Below are 13,172 nucleotides of genomic sequence, written 5' to 3' on the forward strand. Positions count from 1 at the left end.
AAAACAAGGGCCTTTGGGGGCTTTTTATAGGCATTTGGGGGTTATAAGGTTTTCAAAACTTTAGATGTGGACTAAGAGATTTTAGAGGGTTGTTAGGGGGGTTTAGGGGCTCAAATCTCGCTCAAAAAGCACTTAAATCCATCAAGAAACCCTAGAAATTATTTCAGCCGTCCGATCTTCATCTAAAGGACCCAATTCATCTAATAAATCAAGCCGGAAGCGATTTTGGGCCGTCGGATCACGATCTGGGTGAAGCGCTGCCGTTGGATCGCACTGCAGAGATGGGATCAGGTCGGATGCATCGCGGACCGTCCGATCAAGGTGCTGAAAGATTTCGTCCATTGGATCGCACTGCAGAAGGATCTCGTGTTGTCCTAGTGTTTATTGATTCTTGCAATTGCCTTGATTACGGTTGGATCTTGACCGGCTGCGATGGTGGCCGTCCGATGGCGCAAAAATATGGAGCGTTGGATCTTGATCAGAGAAGATCGGACCATCGAGTGATGTGAAGTTACCAGGTTGCCCTTTTGACCTTCTTCTCTCTCCTCATGAGCCCTGACCGCGCGCGTGGATCGGGCTCGCATGCGTTCGGTGAGCCGAGACTCGCTGATTGGCTGGTTTATGGTGCGCCGATGGTCCATGGTCCAGGCACCTGTTGCTGTGGACCAGGCGACTAACCAGATCACCAAATCAGTTGATTTTTGATCAATTTTGACCTGATTTGACTCGGGTTTGACCCAATTGAGTCTTCTTTCTTCATTCTTCAATTTTTGAGTCAATTTAACTCCGTTTTGTGTAAAATTTGCGTCGTTGGAATTCTCTTTCCTTGTTCTTTCTATTGATGACCTCTTCTTCTGCAAAATATAATAACAAGTATCAATTTTCTAATAAAGTTAGATAATTTAGATATTAATTGATATTTTTTATGTCAATTTATGACATAAATCACACCCCCCAACTTAATCATTGCTAGTCCCTTAGCAATGTACCAAAATAAGATCATATTCCAAAAAGATCCTTCCTTTGTAAATTAATTTAAGATCGAAATTCAAGAAGTTTTCTAGTATTACTAAGTAATGAGCTTCGAATTAGAATCGGTAGTCAGTCTACTTAGGAGCTTTCTTAGAGTACACTTAAAGTTTTATAGCACTTGTGTGAGTGATAACTAACTTAGTATTTCAGTATTAACTTGTACAGGCCAATTGTATCATTTTTCATAACTTAGTTCGATTAATTTTCTATACACCCCAGATTAAACAAAGAACTAAGGTAGCTTTCACACTATTTTTTTTTTTTTTTTGCTGAGCATCCTGGCCTTCCCACCATCGTTTGACGTGAATCTCAACACTTGACTTAGGTGAAGAGACCCGGTTACTAGGCTTAGGGCAATCCACATTTACTCTGTGTTTTGCATTTTATTTCAGGCAGGTAGCTCTTTCCTTAAATTCAAATTTCTTCAATTGGGGTGTAGAGAAAATTATCTAATTTAAATAATACTCAAATCTTTAATTGGCCTTACAATTAACACCTACTTTACCTTGTTAGTATGCACGTGCAATTGGAAGTGCTAATAGTCTTTAAATGACCTAGGCCACCAAGAGTCTAACCAGCTAATCTTCTCTGTGACTCACTACATTTATTAGAAAATACTTTCTAACTTACTGTTATTTCTTTCTAGATTAATTTATTTTAAATTTTTTTTTAATATATTAAATGCAAGAAATAACTCATAGTGGAAGAAAAAGAAATGATAACACCTAATTTTGTTCAAGCTCTCCCCCCAACTTGACCGATATTGTCCCCAATGGAGTTTATCTAATTTATTTATCCTAAGCAAACTGAAAACAAAGAAAGCATTAGAAATTAAATAAGCTGGGTTGCCTTCCAGAAGCGCTAAGTTTTATGTCTTCAGCCAGACCAAACCTCGAAGCAATTTAATCAGAATAAGTTGGTTCATAAAGAACCATGGCATCTTCAACAGTCTCGACAGGTAATTTCAAAAATGGTTTTAATCGTTGACCATTAACTTTAAAGATAACACAATTACTTGGGTTTTCTATCTCAACAGCTTCGTGTGAAAAGACTTTCTTTACTAAAAATGGTCCTGTCCATCTAGACCTAAGCTTTCCTGGAAACAGATGTAATCTAGAGTTATATAAGAGCACCTTTTGTCCGATATTGAAAGTTTTTCTCATAATTGATTGATCATGAAATGCTTTGGTTGTTCCTTGTATATCCTTGCATTTTCATAGGCTTCATTTCTAAGTTCTTCTAATTCATTCAACTGAAGCTTCCTATGGTTTCCAGCATCGTTCAAATTTGTATTTAGTTGTTTGATGGCCCACATGGCTTTGTGTTCTATCTCATAGGCAAGTGACATGGTTTACCAAACACAATCCTATAAGGAACATTCCTAGATTGGTCTTGAAAGCGGTTCGGTATGCCCAAAGTGCATCAATTAATTTCAAAGACCAATCCTTTCTATTGGCACTAACAGTTTTTTCCAGGATCTGTTTGATTTGTCGGTTTGACACTTCAACTTGCCCACTAGTTTGAGGATGATATGGTGTGGCCAATTTGTGGGTGACATTATACTTTTTCATCAATGTTACAAAAGCTCGATTACAAAAATGGGTTCTCCGATCACTAATGATTGCCCTAGGAATACCGAAATGGGAGAGAATATTTTCTTTAAGAAACTTAATGACCATTTTACTATCGGATGTTCTACATGCAATTGCTTCTACCCATTTTGAAACATAATCAACGGCTACTAGAATATATTCATTTCTAAAAGAATTTGGAAATGGTCCCATGAAATCGATCCCCCAAACATCAAAAATTTCAACTACCAAGATTGGGTTGAGTGGAATCATGTGTCGCTTGGTGATTCGACCCATTTTCTGACATTGAGCACAACTTTTACAATATTCATGAGCATCCTTAAACAAATTGGGCCAATAAAAACCACATTGGAGAACCTTAGCAGTAGTTTTCTTAGACGCGAAGTGACCCCCACATGCTTGATCATGACAAAAAGATAAAATATTCATGACTTCGTTATCTGAGATACACCTTCTAATAATTTGATCAGGACATTGTTTAAAAAGATAAGGATCATCCCAAATGAAATACTTCACTTGGGCAAAGAATTTATATTTATCCTGCTTAGTCCAATGAGAAGGTATCTTACCTATGGCTAAATAATTTACAATATCAGCAAACCAAGGTTCAGTAGACACAGACATGAGTTGCTCATCTGGGAAAGATTCATTGATGGGTGGTTCACTAGATGGTGCGACTGAAATTCGGGACAAATGATCTGCTACAACGTTCTCAGTGCCTTTCTTGTCCCTAATTTCTAGGTCAAATTCTTGAAGGAGCAAAATCCATCTGATTAAGCGTGCCTTGGCATCCTTCTTTGCTAGGAGATGTCTAATGGCTGAGTGATTGGTGTAAACAATGGTGTGGGTCCCAACCAAATAAGATCTAAATTTCTCTAAAGCAAAAACAACGGCAAGGAACTCCTTCTCAGTTGTGGTGTAGCTAAGCTGCGCATCATTTAAAATTTTACTTGCATAATATATCACTCTAGGCAGCTTATTTATCCGTTGACCTAAGATTGCGCCCACAACATGATCGGACGCATCACACATTAATTCAAATGGTTCAAACCAGACAGGAGGATGAATGATTGGAGCTGATACAAGTGCTTTTTTTAAAAATTCAAAAATTCCAAGCACTCATGAGTAAATTCAAATTTGATATCCTTTGCCAAAAGATTAGTCAGTAGACGTGCTACTTTGCTAAAGTTGGCAATAAACCTTCTATAGAATCCAGCATGACCTAAAAATGAACGTATTTCTTTCACAGATTTAGGTGGTGGAAGACTTGCAATTAGATCTATTTTGGCCTTGTCTACTTCAATCTCCTTTTTAGAAATGACATGGCCAAGAACTATTCTCTGTTTGACCATAAACTGACATTTTTTCCAGTTGAGAACTAAGTGCTTCTCCTTACATCGTTCTAGAACTAATTGCAGGTGATTTAGACACTCTGAGAAGGTTAGGCCAAAAACAGAAAAGTCATCTATAAAAAATTTTAGAAATCGTTCTATCATATCTGAAAACATGCTGATCATGCATCTCTGGAAGGTTGCCGGTGCATTACATAGTCCAAAGGGCATTCGTCTATAGGCAAAAGTACCAAATGGACAGGTGAATGTAGTCTTTTCTTGATCTTTAGCGGCTATGGGGATCTGGTTGTAACCGGAGTATCCATCAAGAAAACAGTAAAACTCTTGTCCGGCTAGTCTTTCCAACATTTGATCAATAAATGGTAAAGAAAGTGATCTTTCCTTGTCGCAGCATTCAACTTTCTATAGTCTATACAGACCCTCCATCCCGTTTGGGTCATAGTTGGGATAAGTTCGTTTGCATCATTTTGGACCACTGTTACCCCAAATTTCTTGGGTACTACTTGAACTGGGTTTACCCAAGAGCTATCAGAAATAGGATAAATTATTCCACTATCTAGGAGTTTCAGAATCTCCTTTTTAACTACATCCTTCATAGCTGGATTAAGCCTTCTTTGGGCTTCTCTTGTTGGTTTAGCCTCTTCCTCTAAGTATATTCTATGTTGAACTATAGAAGGGCTTATTCCTTTGATATCTGCTATGGTCCAACCTATTGCTTCTTGATTTGCTTTTAGAACTGACACTAACTCCTCCTCTTGCTTGGGATCTAGGTCTGATGCAATAATTATAGGCAAAGTTTCTTTGAGTCCTAGATATGCATACTTGAGATGTTTGGGAGGGGTTTCAGTTCTAAAATGGGTGCTTCCTCTATCGATGGTTTAGGTGATGATTTCACCATCTCAATGATTGGTTCAGTAGGAAGTGTCGATTTCTGATTAATCTGATTTTCTTTAAGTATTTCATTGACATCCTCAGACTCATGGATTAACCAGGGGTTAGACTTTAGATCGACTTCATCATCACTAATGTCAATGGATTCATAAATACCATCTTGGACTACATTGACATCAGCATGAGAAGAGGATTCCTGTTCTAAGTTAAAAACATTAAGCTCAATGGTCATATTCCCAAAGGATAACTTCATTAGACCATTTCGACAATTGATTTCAGCATTGGCCGTAGCTAAGAATGGTCTTCCTAAAATGACAGGTATATTCCTTTAGGATTCGCAACTGGCTCAATCTCTAAAATAATAAAATCTACAGGAAAAATAAAATTTTCAACCTTTATCAGAATATCCTCGACCATTCCCTTAGGGATCCTGAGAGATCTATCGGCTAACTGTAATGTGATCCCAGTAGGTTGAAGTTTTTCTAATCCTAGTTGCTCATACACCGAATATGGAAGGATATTCACACTAGCTCCTAGATCTAGCAAGACCTTTTTTATATTGGTTTCTCCAATAACATAAGAAATTGTTGGAGCTCCAGGGTCCTTATATTTAATTGGCACATGGCTAGATAGGTATGAACTGACACTTGCAGTCAAAAATACTTTCTTTGGTACATTAGTGATCCTTTTCCTAGTGCAAAGATCTTTTAAAAATTTGGCATAAGTTGGAACCTGATGGATCATATCTAAAAGAGGAATATTAACTTGGACTTGTTTAAATACCTCTAAAATTTTATCTAAATGTTCAGATTTATTGGATTTCAGTCTGTTTGGAAAAGGAGCTCTAAGACTTTTAAGTACTGGACTAGGTAAATTTTCAGTTTCTGATGCTTGAGGTTGAAAGGTAGTAGTTTTAGAAGGTGACTCGGCAGATGAGTCCTCTATATCATCAAGTGCAACTACCTTATTGTCTATTTGTTTTTCCGATCTTAAGGTATGAATGGCATTTACACCATTAACTTGGTTTCCTTGTTGGGGTCGTGGATCATTTTGGTTCCTAGGATTTGGCTCAGGTTGGCTAGGTAACCTACCATATTCTCGTTCACTAATGGTCGAAGCCAGCTGACTTACTTGCATTTCCAGACGGGCTATAGATTGGGTGTTATTATTTATGAATTGACCCGTGGTTTGTATAAAGCTGGTATGTGTCTTCATCATGACTTCTAGGCTTTTCTCTAAAGAGGTAATTTTCTTGTCATTATCATGGAAGCCTGGCGGGTTGTTCATCACTGGGTTGGACCTTAGATTTTGCTGATTGAAATTTGGATTGCCTACATTAGGATTCTGAGACCATGAGAAATTCGGGTGATTCCTCCAACCTGGGTTATATGTGGGTGCATAAGGATTGTTCAATGGTCCTTGATATGTGGCATTCACCTGTGCACACTCATTCGAGTAGGAACATTCTTCTAAGACATGGTCTGGTGCATTGCACCCTTTACACATGGGTGCAGATATTTGATTTATATTGGCTGGTCTCTATAATTCTAAGGCTTCCAATCTACGTATTAAGGTTGCAATCTTGGCCTCTGATGCTAGGGTTGGTTGAATTTGATGCATTCCTCCTCTTGAAGGTGTAGCTTTATCAGGTTCCCTAGTTGTTTCCCACTGTAAATTTTTCTCGGCTAGGTCTTCTAAGAATTGCCAAGCTTCAGTAGTTTCTTTGTCCATAAATTGGCCTTGGCACATAGACTCTAGCATGGTTCTTGAGTTTGAATCTAACCCCTCATAGATGATCTGGCATAGTCTCCAAGTTTCTATTCCATGGTGTGGGCATTGGGTCAAAAGATTCTTGAAACGATCAAAGTACTTCCAAAATGATTCACCAGCTAGTTGGTAAAATTGATTTATTTCATTCATAATCCTAGCTGTTTTATGATGGGGGAAATACTTTTTCAAAAATATTCTCACAAAGCCCTCCTAGGTAGTGACAGAATGGTTTGGCAGACTATAAAGCCACTTCTTAGCATTATCCTTAAGGGCAAAGTTGATTAATCTAAGTTTGACCTCATCCTCTGTTAATTGCAGTTTCATGGTTGTACATACCTCCTCAAATTCTCTAATAAATATATAAGCATCCTCTAATCCTGTGAATTTTGGAAGCATATTTATGATTTGAGGTTTGATTTCAAAATTGTTAGCTGTGGGTTGTGGCAACCTGATACAAGATGGTTGGATGGAGCCAACTGGATAACACAAATCCTTAAGGGTCATGGGTTGGATTGGTTCAGCCATTGGAACAACAGAAATTGACTCAATTCTAACTAGATGACCTGACACTCTTCTCCACACACGAGGTGTATGGTTCTCGATGTTTATACAATTTTTTTTATAAAATTTTTATGTATAAGAAAAAGAAAGAAAAGAGAAAAAGTTCTAAAGAAAAGATCCTAAGGAGTCCTAAATCTAAAGAAAAGTAACCAAATTAATTTAAATTTTAATTTTTTTTTTATTTTTCAAACAAGTGAAACAATAAATTAAACTCAATCTATCCTAGGATTAACCTAAATCTAGACAGCTCCTAACTGTTTCAAGATGACCCTTCAAGCCTTCCAAGTGGAGATTGATCAACTAGTTAGCCAGGTAAGTATAAGAGGTGGGAGGTTTACTCATCGTTGCCTTTCTAGACACCAAACGAGTTGGCCAGGCCAGCAACTGAACCAATTTAACAAACCACCCTCAGGGACTTGCCTAGACACCAACTAATCAAACAACTCAAACTTGGTAGAACTCTTAGGGTTCCTTGTCCTATTGAGCTCGAATTCCTTAAGGTTGACGTCTAATTGATTTTAAGATTAAAGGTCTAGGTAATGCAATATGATGGAGATGGTTTTTGGGCTAAGGAAGGGTAATGAAATCCCCACCTTATCTTGTTAATGGGTTGATACCCTTAGATTAATTATAAAAATGCAAATGCAAATAAACAAGATGACCAAGAATATAAAAGATTTTAATTTAGATTTTTTTTATTTTGATATTTTACTTCACGATTATGAAATATCTTTTGTTTTATTTTATTTATTTATTTTTTTTTATGATTAAGTAAATTCAAATGATTAGGTCTAAAAGGAAAAGTAATTAACTAAAAATAATAAAAGAAAAATTAGAAGTGTACCTGAGTTTTTTAGCAATTATCAACTAAATCTAGAAACCTAAAGGAAAAAGAAAGAGAGTTATAAAGCACGAAGAATAAATATTTGAAAATAATTTAAAACGCCAAATCCCCGACAACGGTGCCAAAAACTTGATGTGCAAATCTTAAAATTTGTAAATAAAACGCAAGCGCATGGTGTGCAGAGTAGCACGACCAGCGAGTACGGGTCGATCCCACAGAGACTTGGTTTAAAAATGATTTTCAAATCTATGCTCAAGCGAGCTTTAACAAAAATCGAAAATCGAAAGTTATTTGCTAAAGACAATAAGACTAAGGATCTAGGGTTTTTGAATCACTAGATCTAGATTAGAAAATTCTACCTAGAATTTTTCTTATTGATCCTAACGACTACTCCTCTTGTCTTTCCCAAGCATAGATTATAAAGGGACTAAGGCCCAACGATAACCCATCAAGATTCTTTACAGGGGAGTGGTAACTAGGATCCCTTAGGGTTTTCTCCTCCTATGCACTGAATCAAGCATGAACTATGAAGGAACTTTGATCCAACTGTAGTTCATCAAAAATTCTTGGCAAAAGAGGAAGAAAAAGAAATCCTAAGAAAAAGAAAGAACCCTATGTAAAACCCCTACTCATGATCTAGCTTCATCGCAAACCCTAGAAGGGATGCTTAGCTAGACATGATCTAAATCTACTTGCAAAATTTAAATACAGAAAAATAAACTACCCTAATTTCATAAATTAAACTATCCTAATTGCATAAATTTAAACTGCATAATTTAAACTAACCTAATTGCATAAAATTAAATTGCATAAATTAAACTATCCTAATTGCAAGAAAAATAAATTGCATAATGTAAAGAGATAAAATTGTATAAAAATAAGATTTTATATAAAAAAAAATTATTACAAAAATCTCAAAGCTCGAGGCTTGAGAAGAAAGCTAAAAACCCCACTATCTAGGGTTACAAGCTTGATCGGAAGGCCAGAATCTTCCCCTTTTTAGAAAACAAGGGCCTTTGGGGGCTTTTTATAGGCATTTGGGGGTTATAAGGTTTTCAAAACTTTAGATGTGGGACTAAAAGGTTTTAGAGGACTGTTAGGGGGGTTTAGGGCTCAAATCTCGCTCAAAAAGCACTTAAATCCATCAAGAAATCCTAGAAATTGTTTCAGCCGTCTGATCTTCATCTAAAGGACCCAATTCATCTAATAAATCAAGCCGGAAGCGATTCTGGACTGTCGGATCACGATCTGGTAGAAGCGCTGCCGTTGGATCGTGCTGCAGAGATGGGATCAGGTCGGATGCATCACGGACCGTCCGATCAAGGCGCTGGAAGATTTCGTCCGTTGGATCGCACTGCAGAAGGATCCCGTGTTGTCCTAGTATTTATTGATTCTTGCAATTGCCTTGATTACGGTTGGATCTTGACCGGCTGCGATGGTGGCCGTCCGATGGCGCAAAAATGTGGAGCATTGGATCTTGATCAGAGAAGATCAGACCATCGAGTGATGTGAAGTTACCAGGTTGCCCTTCGGACCTTCTTCTCTCTCCTCATGAGCCCTAGACCGCGCGCGTGGATCGGGCTCGCGATGCATTGCGGTGAGCCGAGACTCGCTGATTGGCTGGTTTATAGTGCGTCGATGGGTTCATGGTCCAGGCGCCTGTTGCTGTGGATCAGGCGGCTAACCAGATCACCAAATCAGTTGATTTTTGACCAATTTTGACCTGATTTGACTCGGGTTTGACCCAATTGAGTCTTCTTTCTTCATTCTTCAATTCCTGGGTCAATTTAACTCCGTTTTGCGTAAAATTTACGCCGTTGGAATTCTCTTTTCTTGTTCTTTCTATTGATGATCTCTTCTTCTGCAAAATATAATAACAAATATCAATTTCCTAATAAAGTTAGATAATTTAGATATTAATTGATACTTTTTATGTCAATTTGTGACATAAATCAGCCATATACTCCGATCTTCTTCTTGAAGACCCACTTGCACCCTATTGGAATCACATCCTCAGGCACATCAACCAAGATCCATACTTGATTGGTGTACATCGAGTCCATTTCAGATTTCATGATTTTCAACCATCTGTCTGAGTCTCTACTCATGACAGCTTTCGAATAGATTAGTAAATCATCATCCTAAATGATATTAATCAAATTATCACTCTTAATGATAAAATTATATCTCAGAGGTGCTTGACGCACTCTATCTGACTTTCAGAGAGGAGGTGTATATTATGGATATACCTCATCCTTGGATATTTTTGATTGATAATCTTCTTATGATTCAACTGTAGGTATTTCTGGATCGATTTGTAGATTCTGAACTTTCGTAAGTTTAATATTCTTTTCACTGCTTTCTTCTTGGATGAATTTATTTTTCAAGAAAGTGGCGTGCCTACTAACAAATATTTTTTATTCAATAGGATGGTAGAAGTAGTATCCATCAGTTTTCGTAGCATACTTTACAAATTTATACCTGTCTGATCTAACACTAAGTTTATATCTAAAAATATTTTTGACATAAGTAGGACATTCCCAAATCTTAAGATGTTTAAGATTAGGCTTTCTTTCCTTTCATATCTCATATGGTGTGCTTACAACAGACTTTGAAGGTACCCTATTTAATATATATGCGGTAGTCTATTTAATATATATGCAGCAGTCTCTAGGGTATATCCCCAGAAAGATATTGGGAGATCAGTGAAGCACATCTTGGATTGTATCATATCTATCAAAGTGCGATTCTTCCTTTCTGCTATATCATTTAATTGGAGTGTATAAGGAGGGGTCCATTCAGAGAAAATATCTTTACTTTTAAGATAATCAAGAAATTCATTGGATAAGTATTCTCCTCCTCGATCAGATCGAAGAATCTTGATACTTTTTTCAGTTTGTTTCAAGATCATACTTTGATACTCCTTAAACTTATCAAAGGTTTCAGATTTATGTTTCATAAGATACACATATCCGAACATTGATAGATCATTTGTAAAGGTGATAAAATAGGAGTATCCTCCTCTGATCCGAGTTATCATCGGTCCACATACATCTGTATGTACTAGGGCTAACAACTCATTTATCTTCTCTCCATATTCAGAGAATAGAGTGTTGATCATCTTACCTATGAGACAAGATTCATAAGTTTTCAATGATTCATAATCATATGGGTCAAAAAATTCTTTCTTGTATAACTCGTTTATCCTTGACTCACTAATATGATCAAGACGGTAATACCAGAAATATATGATATTCACATCTTCTCTCTTTCTTTTTATATTTCTTTCAATATAAAAAATATTTTCATTGAGTGCAAGAATTAAAAGATTATTATCAATATAACCACTGTCATAAAATTCATGAGAAAAATAAATAGAGCATCCATTTCTCATTAGCCTTATGTCATAACTTTGTTTTAACAACAAAGGTATAGAAATAATATTTCTAATGATCTTTAGCATATAATAACAGTCTTTCAATTCTAAAATTTTATCTAAAGATAAATCAAGCATACAGGTTCTCACAGCCTCTGTGCTAATGGACTCTCTGCTTGCACCATAAAGCTCAAGGTCACCTCTTTTCAGACCTTTGATATTCTGTAATCACTGTAATGAATTATAAATATGCAATCCACTGGTGGTATCCAATACCTATGTATCAGAGTCTGAGCCACTCAATGAAAAATAGGTCTGTATCATATATACATATTTTGGTACTATACTTGCACCTTGCTTCAATCTTGCAAGATAATTCTTGCAATTATTCTCCTAATATCCAAATTTGCTACAAAATGAACAGATAATATCCAAGTGGACATCTTTTATCTTTTTATTTTTATAAATATTATTGCTGATCGATCCAAAATCAGAAATATCTAGAACATCAGAGTTCTTCTCCAGCACGAACTTAATTTGCAAGTTTCTCAATCAATCCACATAGTTTGGATCGATCAATATGATTTCATACAGTGAAAATAAAGAAGTCATAATACAGATTTAAATCTACATAAATAAAGAATAATAGTATAAGCAGATCACTCATATTTGACATGCATAACTAAATGAGATCTTTTAACTAGTTATGTCTCCCATTATTTTATCGGATACCATAGCCCTCTCCTATAGTAAACGAGAAATCCTAATCTGATTTCTTAATGGGGTTGAGATCCTAATCACTTAATGAAATCTTATGGATATCACAACAAACCTCAATAAGTTCAAAGATAAGAAAATCTATCCAATTTCATCTCATGTAATTCTCAATATAATCTTTGCCTCTAAAAATACTCATAGCCTTATGGATATCATAACAAACTATAGTATTTTTTAGTTAAGTCAGACCCTTCATTTTCATATAGCCATATCGAAAAAATATTATTGTTAGGATTTGACGTCTCGAGATTCATCCCATATTGAACCCACAGCGAGGTTCGCGGCAAAAAATGGAGTCCAACGAGATCAAGATCACCCGAAACGGAGCTCAGATGGAGGAGATACGAGCTTATGAAGTCGGCATGAGATCCGAGGCGGTGGAGGATCGCCGGCGGACGGCAGCGGGCGGCAGCGGCGTGGCTGCGGGCGGCAGCGGCGTGGCTGTAGGCGGCAGCGTGCGGGACGTGTGACCAGGTGCGTGGGATGCGCGACCCAGGCCCGCGGCCCAAGTGGGCGGGCGGCCCAGCCGGGCGTGCGGCCCAGGCGGGCGCGTGGCCCAGCTGGGCGTGCGGCCCAGCCCGCGCGCAGGCACGGCCCAGGCCCGCGCGCACGGGCCGGCCCAGGCCCAGGCGGCCTGCCTGGCTCTGTTCTTTGATCCACCGTGGACCGGGCGGTCCACAGGTGGATCTGTGGACCGCATGGGCGTTTCCACGCGTTTCTCACGGTCCATGGCACTATTCCATGGACCGGAGCGTGATCGGAGGGTCCAGGTGACTCCCGATCTTGATCCAACGGTTTAGGACGTGATTTGGGTTGATTAAGGAGTCCTAATCATAATCTAAGTCGTGATTAAGGCCTATAAAAGGCCCTGTACATGAACAGAGAGGCAGTGTGGTTCGGGTTTTCTCTGTGTTTCGCCGTACGAAACCAGTACAGAACCCGAGAGAAGAGAGAGGTGGAAGCGCTGAGAGAGAAAG

General features: G+C 37.8%; 1 non-coding gene across 1 annotated transcript; it reads left to right on the plus strand.

The window, feature by feature from the left end:
• Window positions 1–6,686: 6,686 nt before the first annotated feature.
• LOC140853529 (small nucleolar RNA R71) lies at window positions 6,687–6,793 on the plus strand. Its single transcript, XR_012136599.1, has one exon. It is a non-coding gene; the product is annotated as a small nucleolar RNA R71 (small nucleolar RNA).
• Window positions 6,794–13,172: the final 6,379 nt, after the last annotated feature.

Source organism: Elaeis guineensis, chromosome 13 (assembly GCF_000442705.2).
Source record: "Elaeis guineensis isolate ETL-2024a chromosome 13, EG11, whole genome shotgun sequence".
NCBI lineage: Eukaryota > Viridiplantae > Streptophyta > Magnoliopsida > Arecales > Arecaceae > Elaeis > Elaeis guineensis.